Consider the following 12,043-nt stretch of genomic DNA (forward strand, 5'->3'; position numbering starts at 1 on the left):
GCGGATGAGCTCTGGCAGCCACAGGCACCTCTGTCACACTCAGCGTACCTGATTATTGCTGAGCAGGATGCTTCCTCTGCTGATAACAGAGGCTTCACCCACCAGCCCCGGGTGGTCTGTGCAGCTGCCTGTCAGGGGCCTGTAGTCCATGCTGTTCCCAGGAGCAATGGTCACCAAAGAAGAATGGAGGAAGTATACAGCGGCTTCCTGGGTGTCTAATGTGACACCAGCTGTTGGGTCAGGAGCTATGGATCTCCAACTTCACGGATGACAGCAGTGTGTCAGCTGGAGAGGTATGTAACTGTATCTCTGTGTCTTTGTACATATAAACCGTGAGTGTTTGTGCGAAGATGTGAAATATATGTTTGTACATTGTGTATGTTCAGTAATGTATGTACAGTATGTACAGGTATGTACAGTGTATATGTTCAGTAATGTTAGCATGTAGCTGGCTGCAGATAGGAGCAGTGTGGCCATAGCAGGCAGGGCTGGGAGGGAAGGGAAAATGATGGGAGGAGTAGTAGTGGGGGATTGGATTATTAACCTAGGTGACAGGTGGTTTTAAACAGGGGGGAGGAGCTAGAGCTGGTATATATATAAGCACTCAGGAAGGGAAGCCATCTTCTTGGCTCTAGAAAATAGTTGGAGTAGGATAGGGATAGTGAGTCCAGTATGGATGAGTTAAAAGCATTTATGGCTAGGATGAGGGAGCAGGTGGAGGCTAGGGGGCCCGATTGGGTGTGTGAGCAGATGCCGGTCCTGGGGCAAGAGGGGGATGCCTTAACTGGATGACCAGTGATTTGGAGGCATTCCAGGCCTCAGAACAGCTAAGCCCTTCGGGGGCCAATGGATTGTGGGACTGGTGGCCTGAGCATCAGGGAGCAGCAAGAAGAAGAGGCTGTTTGGTGGAGAAGGCCGTGCAACTGCAGGTGGGGGATCGAAGGCAGCACTCGGCTGGAGGTCCCAAGATGGCGGCGACACATGGTGCAGAGGAGAAGAGCCTCCAATAGTATACAGCAAGCCAGTCCCCAGTAGTATACAGCCATCTAGCGCCCAGTAGTATACAGCCAGACAGCCCCCTGTAGTATACAGCCAGCCCCATGTAGTATACAGCCAGCCCCCTGTAGTATTCAGCCAGCCGGCCCCATGTAGTATACAGCCAGCCAGCCCCCTGTAGTATACAGCCAGCCAGTCCCATGTAGTATACAGCCAGCCAGCCCCATGTAGTATACAGCCAGACAGCCACCTGTGGTATATAGCCAGCCAGCCCGCAGTTGGCAAAGCACATTAAAAAAAACAATTTACATATTCCCAATGCCAGGCGCAGCTTCCTGATGTTCCTGTCCTCACGGCTCCTCTTCTTTCTTCTCTTTGCTGTAACAGTCGGGAGAGACGGCTGGTGCACACTATGATGTCATCAGGGGTGACACCTAATACAACATAGAGAAGACAGAAGAAGAGTCGCCAGAAGCTGCGTCGAGCATCTCAAGCCGTGTCGAGCATCACCGGAGGGTGAGTATGTAAGTTAATTTTTTTATTGACTGGTGAGGTGAAGTTTTTCAGCACATTTTTCAGAAAAGGTATTTTATAGTCATGGGAATTATAGCTCTTCTTAGTAAGCTGGCTCATTAGGCTCCACTCACTAAGAAGAGTTAGCTCTTCTGGCTCCTGAATGGCTCCCTATTAAATATATAATAGGGCGCCGCAGGCCAGTCAGTAACCCCACTCCACTTTTAACCCCATTGCATCGGGTTAAAGGAGGCTTGGTGAGCCGGTTAAGGGCGGGGTTAAGCAAGCCATTGGCTCACTGATGGGAACCGGCTCCCATCGTTCACAAACAAGAGCCGGCTTGTTCGTGAATGACACATCACTAGTGTGAGAAAACCCATTGAGAAGAATAGTTCAGTAAGACATCAGTGAAAAATCAGTGAAGCCAGGAAGAGAAAACAAATCTGCATGTGTCCATAAGCCAGAATGGCTTCGGTTAATAATCACTGATGTGAAAAAAACACCCTTGTGAGTTCACCCTAAGAAGGCAGACCTGCCTGTCACTCTGACACTTCACATACTGAGAGCTATCTCACACACTATAAAGTTAATCAGTGACAGCAGGAATAGTAACTCACTGGTGAAGATCTACTACAACAGGATGAGAACTTCATCATGACGTCTCCTGGCTGTAACTCCTTCATGTAACCCTCAGAATAAATAAAAGTATGTACAAATTTATTATACATACTGGACCTCTCTGAGCTATACATATTACAAATCATTACTAGCAAATCGCTTATGTGTTTGTTGCGCTTTGCCCGATGCGTTAGCAATGCTTTTCAAAACACAAAGCAAACGTATAATCTGACCTCAGCCTCAATAATATACAGTGTCCTATAATTATTAATGATTATCAAATTATTTTATTTATAGCCCCTACCTGACTAATGAGTATATATAGCACCCCCACCCATACATACATCACACCACCTCCATTATATACAGCCCCTACATACATAGATCCCTCAGTTCCATTATATACAGCCCCCAATACAAAGACCACCCCAGTTCAATTATACACAGCACCCCGATACATAGGACCCCAATTCCATTATATACTGTTCTCATATGCAGCCTATATCCACCCCCTCATGTAAAATAAAAAAAAAAACATTCAGCTTTACGCCACAATCACCAAGTCAAATACAAATAGTGGATGTATGAATGTGGCTTTGGGGTGCACTCAGATGCTGTTGCAAAAAAATAAAAGGAAAAATACACACCGGAATGAGTGCTTTTTTATAACACAAATTAATTACTTGGAATCTTTCAATAATCCAAACTGCTCAAAAAGTAAGTGTTGTGGCATCCTTTACGCCTAAAGGAGAGATGGTTCTACCATTGACATAGGCTGTAATGCTAACCCCTGAGCCACCATGCTGCCTAGGCACAAGAAATGGAGATAGAGGCTGAAAATGGAGGTTTTCTCCCTGGGGCAACCCCGAAGTACATATGGGATCTCTGATGGTGGTGAATGGGGTGCCCATGATAGTAACCGCATTGTAAAGGGATCCTTCAGTGGCAGAGTTTGTAAAGCATTCAACTTACAGTTCGTTTATTGGAACTCGGCAACGGCCACAACAGCAGTAATTTCAACTGGGTTGAGATGGCTGGTTGGATGGTGTTCCACAGGAGGTGCTCACAACCGGGTAAAGGTAGCTCCAGGCTGGAGAGGATTGTTGGCTGCTTCAGCAGCAGGGTAAGACGGACTCCAGAAGGTGAAGGTCTGTTTGGGCCTGGTCTCCAGACAGGCCAAGTGTGTCAGATCCATGTACCACAGACACATGCGCCTTCAGGAAGCTCAGTAGAAGAAAACCTGAAACTTTCCAGCCACAAGGGGTTTTATAAACTCCCCTTGTGAGGTGGCAAGCTTGTTATCCAACCAGCACTCTCTTTACATTGCAACACTAACAGTACATCTGATTGGTCAACATTAATACATTTCTTCTCAGGCAGACAATTACCAGCTGCATCACCATTTCCAAACAATTGAGGCGCCACAAAGTTGATCAGGCCATAGAGAAAACCCTGTTAAATTTTGAGTTCACAACACTTCATTTCACCCTGCGTTGGCAGGGGTGTTGCATGTTCTTTGTTCATGTTCAAGAGCTGCCTGGATGCCTATTTGAAATAAAATATCACATGTTATGGAAAAAAAATCTTTTAAACTTATAGGTTGGACTTTATGGACCTGTGCCTTTTTCCATCCTTATGTACTACATTACTATGATACATCCTGATGCTGTTATCAGGGGTGGATAAAGACTGCCATGGGCCCTGTGCTGTATGAATATTATAGCCTCTACAAGTCTGGAATCACTTCCTACATATGGTAGTAAAACCAAGCTTCTTGGGGAATGGTGGATGTGATCCTTGTATTTCAGAACCTTTGGAACCACAGTAATAAATGTGGCGCAAACTCCAACTAAGCACTAACACGTCCCTTTAGGTGCACATTTTTTCTGTCTTGTCAGACACAGTGCACCCCTGACACAAAACTGGCGCAGACACTTTATAAATACATGTGCAAGCAGTTTGCACTTTCTTTTTAGTGCAAAGTCAGAGAGAAAACTGGTGCAAACGGTTTAAATTAGAATTAGATTACCTGTCAGCAACGACAAGTGCCCTGTCATCGCCTTTATTAAGTGGAGATTTATCATAAATGTCAGCAATCAAAACTGTTCCAGATTCTTGTGGCAACCTATCAGAGCTCAGTTGTATTTTTTCCTCAGAAGTTTATAAAAAGAAAGCTTATTGGTTGTCATGGCTTTTCTGATGATGGTGGATCCGCATCCATGTGTTATCAGGCAACCTCCTATTATGTGCAGCATAGGGGATTGGATACCTACACATTAACCCTTATGACTACATGTAAATATTTCTCCAACTTCTGAACCAACTGTAATAACCTTCAGAGCTCCGTGAAGCCGTTACAGATGACTGACCCTCCATATTCAGAGACCCCTAGCTCATGAACGCTCCAAGGTTGGGTATGGAGAGCAAGAGGATTTAGATAAAGAGAGTTAAAGCTCTGCTACAGGATGAAGTTTCTTGTTTTTTACTATACATCAAAAGTTGCTAGCAATGCGTTAGCACCTAAGCTCTGTTCAGGTGATTAAAAAAGGTAGGGAAGCACTACTTTTGCTCTACGCTAACTATTATTTGAATAAAGGTGAGCACCATTTCTAGCATTGTTTCCATTGCTTATATTTATTATACTTCACTTTAATCTGCACATTTCTTTGTTTCCTTAATGGGAGCCTGTTTCAAACTGCCAAAATGCTTCTTGAAGAAAGCCACTGTAGATGAAGCTCTTTCACCATTCATAGCATGGTGACAAGGCTGATGTGAGGAAATGCCCTGGAAACAGGACCACATTTGCCATGAGGCAGTATTAGGTCCCCTCCTCAGACGGCAGATTGCAGACCCTTTTTGTGGGTGGCAGATCGCTGAAAAATTAATTAGGCTCCAATGGAATTGACAGGCAGAATGGTGCAGCACAGCGTCTGTGCGCACCGCTCTGCAGGACACAGGCCGGCGTGCTTGACAACGTCATCATGCAGGTCGGCCTGTGTTACTGCAGACAGCATGTCTTCCGGCGGGAGCAGAGGATAAAGAGCTGTGGGGGAGCACTGGGGCTTGAGGCAACTACCAAGGTTTATTATTTCTGTGGGTTTCATGGCTGTATATTGTACTAGGAGAGGCTGTGTATTACTGGGGGAGGCTGTGTATTACTGGGAGGCTGTGCATACTGGGGGAGGCTGTGTATTACTAGGGGGCTGTGTATACTAGGTAAGCTGTGTATATGGGGGGGCTGTGTATACTGGGGAGGATGTGTATACTGGATGAGGCTGTGTATACTAGAATGGGCTGTGTATACCGAGGGGGGAAGGCTTGTTATACTGGGGGAGGCTGTATATACTGGAGGGGGCTGTGTATACTGGGGGAGACTGTTTACTAATGGTGAGGCTGTGTGCTGCTGGAAGAGTATTGTATATAATTTAATTTGGGAGTATGTATATGGGAGCTGTAAATAAATTAGCGGAACTGTATATAAATAAATTAGGTATGTATATCAGTTAGCTGCTTACTGTAGTTCAGGGGGCCTAGTATATATAATAAATTGTGGGTGCTCCAGATACTATAATTTATTCAGGGACTATATAAAGGATGTTTTATGTGGGGAATATTGTGTTCAGTCGTGTTGTGAGGATAATATATATTTAGGAACACGCTTCATTATACTGTAAGTGACTGTGCTTTTTTTAGCGGCGCCATGTGGAGTTGTGCTATATGGAGCTGGAGACATTTGACTGTGAATTCAGCAGAGATAATCCATGGCCGGGAGAAATTATAAAGTAGTCCTCTTCCTGATGAAGCGGATCATCACCTGTAAGGTACTAGATGCTAGATGTCACTAATGTCTATGTTATTGACTGACTACTAGTGTGTAAGGTAGCATCATCGGGAAGGGGAAGCAACATTTTCAACATTTTCGCCTCAGACAGCGAAAAGGCTAAATCCGGCCCTGCCTGGAAGTCCATGGATATTCCTGTATGTACTTGAGATAATTTTATGGTAATGGGCATCAAGGTCGCTTTTATCTCCTTATACTAGAAGATTTGCTATGGTAAAGGTACATTCACACTACAGCTATCTCTTTCCTATCACCTCATGTATTCTAAGTCACTTAGGGGTTAAATAAAAAAACAAGGTATTTTCTGTTGGCTTTAGGTTTTATTGGAAACTGTAACCCTGAAGGTGTGTCCACATGTTCTGGTTCTCAGATTCAGTTTTTGATGTCCAAACCAGGAGTGGAGTGAAAAAAGAGAATAAGCAGCATGGCCCATGTGTGAGGACGCACCCTGACGGAAAGCAGCATTTGCCTCTGTGTGAACAGAGCCTTAGAGGATGTCTCACTTTTGTGTTGTGACCTGTTTAAAGTATTCAAAGCTATACTGAGGTATGTATTGGTCTTATGTGTCCTCTTATTCTCCAAGACTGGTTTTGTTAAATGATGGGACTATTTACACCCTAGTGTGTGTAATCTGCTTCAGCAGTGACCCTCAGAAAAGCAGGAGTGTTTCTGAGGGAACATTTGTATCACATCCTCAGGTGAAACATGGTATATTAGAAAGGTAAGATTGTAATGATTCTTTTCATGGTCCAGGCATTGCATGTTCCCGTGATTAGTGTCACATTCCTCTATAATCCTTAAAGTATTCCTCTATAATGTCTTTTTTTGTATATGTAACCTATTTATCTATAAAGTGCTGCAAAATTTAAAAGCACTATATAAATAAAGATGATCTACATGTTTATGAGATGCGATGGTCTCATGCTCTTTACTGGTCTGTATAATGCAGTTATTTGGCTGTGAAATTTGCTGCACTTATGCTGAAATTGTAGCCCTGCTGGAGGAAATAGGAGCTGAGCTGTATTTACACCCTTTGACCACTAAATAGAATATGGAGTCAATTTCTACTTGTCCTGTTTATGATCTTAGAAGGGGAGGGGCCTTCAGGTGTGGCCCCCAGCACTGCAGTCAAAGATTGGCTGAAAGCAATTTAATAGGCATTGAAAGAGATCGGTGGCAGAGATTGGTGTGGGCTTGTAAAGTGTCTAGGGTAGCAAGGGACTGGTAAGGTGAGTGTCACCATCTTGAGATGATGTATTTAGAAAAAAAAATTATTTTCTTTTTTTGTAAGCCAAAAATTGCAACTATAGCTCTCTATAGAGTTACAATTAATTCTACTCTACTCTATCTAAAATTATATTATATCATCAATTGTTCTTATTACTAATGTTTTCCCAATACCTTATTTCTACTAGATATGTATATCGCTAACCTGTTCCACATACCCCCTGGATTTTGTATGCACACGTAACCTCACCATTAAAATATGTATACTCACCTCAAAATCTTCTATGTCTGCCAATCTCTAGAGGTTGCATTCCCACCACTGGAGCTGTCACTGTAACGCTTTAATGTAATGCTTTAGATATAGTCCCTAACTACTTTATCATGTGAACTGAGCTCTTTTAGATATACCCACGTTTTAATTATTGTATGCTTCCATTTTGAATGTAAATGTTGATTTTTATATATACTACATAACAGCAATGATTGATATGCACCCTTGATATGTATTATTTTATTCAATATGTCAAACCTTAGCCCTTCCTGTGAATCCTTTCCTGGGACTACCAAATGGGTGTTCCTTCACAGAATTTGCATTTTAATGTGTGTATATATAGATCCTTCTTGTCATTTGTATTTTATTGGCTCCTGGTGAAGGCTTCTGTGTGAAGTTGAAAAGCATTATGATTTTATACCAAAAAATTCTACTTCTATTAGCACCGCACCTTCAGTTTCCTTCAATGGCAACCTGCACTCTGGGCACATTTGGCACCTTTTACATGTATGTCTTCTATGATATGTGACATATACCTGTGAATAAGGTGAGCCTCTAACTTGCATTAGATTTTACGCTCTTGTTTCCCCCCTTAGGGTTTCTGTCCCCCTAAGCGGTCATGGAGCCTAAAAACACTATGTGATATTGAAATCCATACAAGACATTCAAGTAGATCTTCAAGTTACCTTCCAATCACTGGCACGGAGGGGCACATTTACTAAAAACAGTGTACAAAAACTATGAGGGACATTAATCATAGTGTGTCTTAGGTTCGCCTATTTTTGCGCCTGGTTTGTTCTTTTGGCTTGTGATTTATGATTGATCTAGTGTTACCTTAGTAAATGAGTTTTTGAATGTCCGATTCATTTGCGCCTAATTTTGCGACAAATTTGTCTCAAATTACCGTATTACCCTACAAAGTAGATTTCATTTGTGACTAATAATAAAACGAGATTGAAAAAAAGTGACAGAACATTCAGGGCTTTATTTTTGCACAAAAAGTAACTGCATGTACAATGTCCAGACTACATTGTATTATAAGTGGAGAGACTAAAAGTTACAAATATGTAAAAAAAAAAAAATGTTGCTCAAAGTAGTCTTTGCCTTTTTAATTATAAAGTCTAATAAATAGAGTCTCTTAACATTTTCAGATCTGCACATTAACATTGACAATAATCCCACTCGAGGAGACGGTTTTATAGAAAGTCATTACTTGACAAATTTTACATGTTAAAACTGCGCTGAAGAATTTTCTCCATGTTTCATAGAGAAAATTTTCAATTGGGAAGCAAACACTTTTCTTTCCAGTAACAAAAAGGGAGGTTTTTTTTCAAGTGCACCTGCTCAGAGAAGGTGTATTTATGCGACTTTTTTGGTGCAAAATTGTAATAGATGCAGTGCAAACATCTGCATAACACCAGGGCCGGATTAAGGGTGGTGGGGGCCCCTGGGCGCAAACTGGTGGGGACCCTTCCAACAATGTTTTTGGAATAGCCTGCCAGCCCCCTGTAGTATATAGCCAGCCCCTGTAGTATATAGCCAGCCCCCTGTAGTATACAGCCACCACCCCCCAGTAGAATACAGCCGCCAGCCCCCTGTAGTATACAGCTGCCAGTCCCATGTAGTATACAGCCACCAGACCCCTGCATCTGCGATCTCCCCCAGCAATGGCAGCTGTGTCTCACTGACACAGCTGACATCCTAGACCCCTATGAGCGATGCAGGTGGCCACGGGCCGCTGCCCATTGCACACAGAGATAGTCAGCAACTCAGCTGAATGGAGTTACTGACTGTCGGAAACTGGTGGGAGCCCCTTTAAAAGTGAAAGTGGTGGGGGCCCCAGGGCTCGAGCCCCAGGAGCCCCTCCTTTTATCCAGCCCTGCATAACAACCAGTCACTATGTCAGATAAGGTGCAGACACTCAAAGCCAGTGCCGAACTTTTGCTTGCACCCAAAAATGCCACGAATTTAATTACTACGACAAAAACAATCTAAAAAACTATGATCAATGTCCCCTCATGTTCCTTTGTAGTGTGCAAAGGGTGCCAGATTTATGATTTGTGGCGCCCATTCTTCATGAATATAGTGCCCCCTACACTGCTTCAACAGTGTGCACCAACTTTTTTTGGTGTACCTTTAACATGAAGCATGTGATAGACTTCTGTCGTAATTTGCATGTTAAATGTGGTACACGGTCTGACTGAGCACCAGAATGCCCCTTTCAGTGCATAAATTTGTTTTGCTTCTGGTATAGTGCAACCGTAACACAAAAGAGTTTGCTTAAATACATGTGCAAACAGTTTGCAAAAGAAAGAACGTGCAAAGTCAGACAGAAAACTGGCCCACTGCCTTTACTAAATCTGGGTCAGAGACTCAATATTGCACCTGGGTTCATGCCAACCTGAAATCCAGATCCCTGCATTCCTAAGCCATGCCCCATCGCCCTTTTTTGTGCAACAAATATTTCAGTGTTATTTCCCTGGCTTATCTTAATGATGTTTCACCGCCGGTACTAATAGTCTTGGTGTAACATCTTTTATATGTCTTGGTTTTCTATCAGTGCTTTATTTGTAACCTTGACTTTTGAAGGGGTCTTCCTTGCAAATATATTTTTTAAATATGTTATTCTCGATTAGCGAATAAAGGTATAATTTCCTAAGTACTGTATATACTCGAGTATAAGCCAACCCGAGTATAAGCCGAGACCCCTAATTTTACCATCAAAAACTGGGAAAACCTATTGACTCGAGTATAAGCCGAGGTAGGGAAATGCATTGGTCACAGATCCCCCCAGTATGTAGCCAGCCTGCCCCCAGTAGTATACAGCACAGCCCCCAGTAGTATACAGCACTGCCCCCAGTAGTATACAGCACAGCCCCCAGTAGTATACAGCACTGCCCCCAGTAGTATACAGCACAGCCCAGCCTGCCCCCAGGCTCACCCTCCGGTGGCCCTACGTGCAGCGCTGCTCCCCCGATGTCCTCTTCTGGCATCCACGCCCGTCTTCTTGTTTCTCTAACTTGTGTTGGGCGCGCCATTGTTCTCCCCCGGACGGCGCCTAGTATGACGAGCCGCTGCTGATGTCATACTAGGCGCCGCCTGGAAGAAAAACATGGCGGCGTCCGGCACGAAGTTAGAGAGGCAAGAAGACGGGCGCGGAAGCCAGAAGAGGACTTGCGCGGACATGGGGGGAGCAGCGCTGCACGTCGGGGCCACCGGAGGGTGAGTATATAAGTTTATTATTTTTTAAATATTTTTAAGTATATATATATATATATATATATATATATATATATATATATATATATTAAGTATTGACTCGTGTATAAGCCGAGGGGAAGTTTTTCAGCACATTTTTTGTGCTGAAAAACTCGGCTTATACACGAGTATATACGGTACTTTTACATTTTTTACACAACAGTATTTAACATCACAGAATAATTTTCGCCTGTGTGAATGCTGTAATGCGGACTCTTTGCTGCTCTCCAAGGGGTCCTGTCAGTATTAGGCTCTTTCACATTGACATTGGTGGTCAGCTTCAGTTGTGTATCCGTTGCGTTTTGTCTCTATTGTGTTCCCGTTTTCCTTCCGTTTTGTCTTCATGATATATCCATTTTGTCTCCGGGTCTGCAAAAAAACTGAAGGTTTAACATTGCTTTGAAAACATCACACTTGGTTTTTCAGCCTCCTCAGTAAAAAAATAGATGTTTCATTCATTTTTTTGCAGACCCCAGGTGTTGAATCTCGTAACAGAAAACAGAGCCCAAATGTCGGAAATACGACTTTTTCGCCATTTTGCAACTTATAAAACATTTTATATAAAGTTATCAAAAGGTCATACAGTCCCTAAAATGGCAATGAAAACATCAACTTATCCTGCAAAAAAATGACTACTCAAACACTAAATTATGAAAATGTTGCAAGCACTAGAAGAAGGTGAAATAAAGACATCTGTTTTTTTGTACACAAGGTTTTAAATTTTTTAGGTATTAAAACATAATAAAACATATATACATTTTGTATCTCTATAATTGCACTAACCCAAAGAATGAAGAACATGTGTCTTTTAGGATGTACAGTGAAAGCTGTAAAATCCAAGCTCAGAAGAAAATGGCGCACATGCATTTTTTTTTACCAATTTCACTAGATTTGAAATTTACATGGAAAAATAAAAAAGTTATAGGTTTTTGGGTGGGAAGTTAAAAATGGAACCGCGAAACTGATAAATGGCCTGGTCGTTAAAGGAAATCTACCATCAAAATCTATCATGATAAACCAGGGATATTTAATCATAGGCACAGAGACTGTGGTAATCTTTATATAGTCTGTTATCCATGGCCTCCCTTCTTCTCATGCTAATGAGTCGGACGGATTACTGTAGCCCATCTGTGATTTGGTTTTAGATGCTGTTATACTGTCTCCATGCTCCCTCAGAACTTGTGCAGTGAGCTCCTCTTGCTGTGATCTCAGTGCTGTGGGAGAAGGGGAGAGGGTGAGATAGTGTATCAGTCTGTAAAGCCAGACCACAGAGGGATTAGGGTAGCTCCTTGGGCTCATTAGCATAATTATAGAAGTTG

This window comes from Engystomops pustulosus, chromosome 2 (assembly GCF_040894005.1).
Source record: "Engystomops pustulosus chromosome 2, aEngPut4.maternal, whole genome shotgun sequence".
NCBI classification, from domain to species: domain Eukaryota; kingdom Metazoa; phylum Chordata; class Amphibia; order Anura; family Leptodactylidae; genus Engystomops; species Engystomops pustulosus.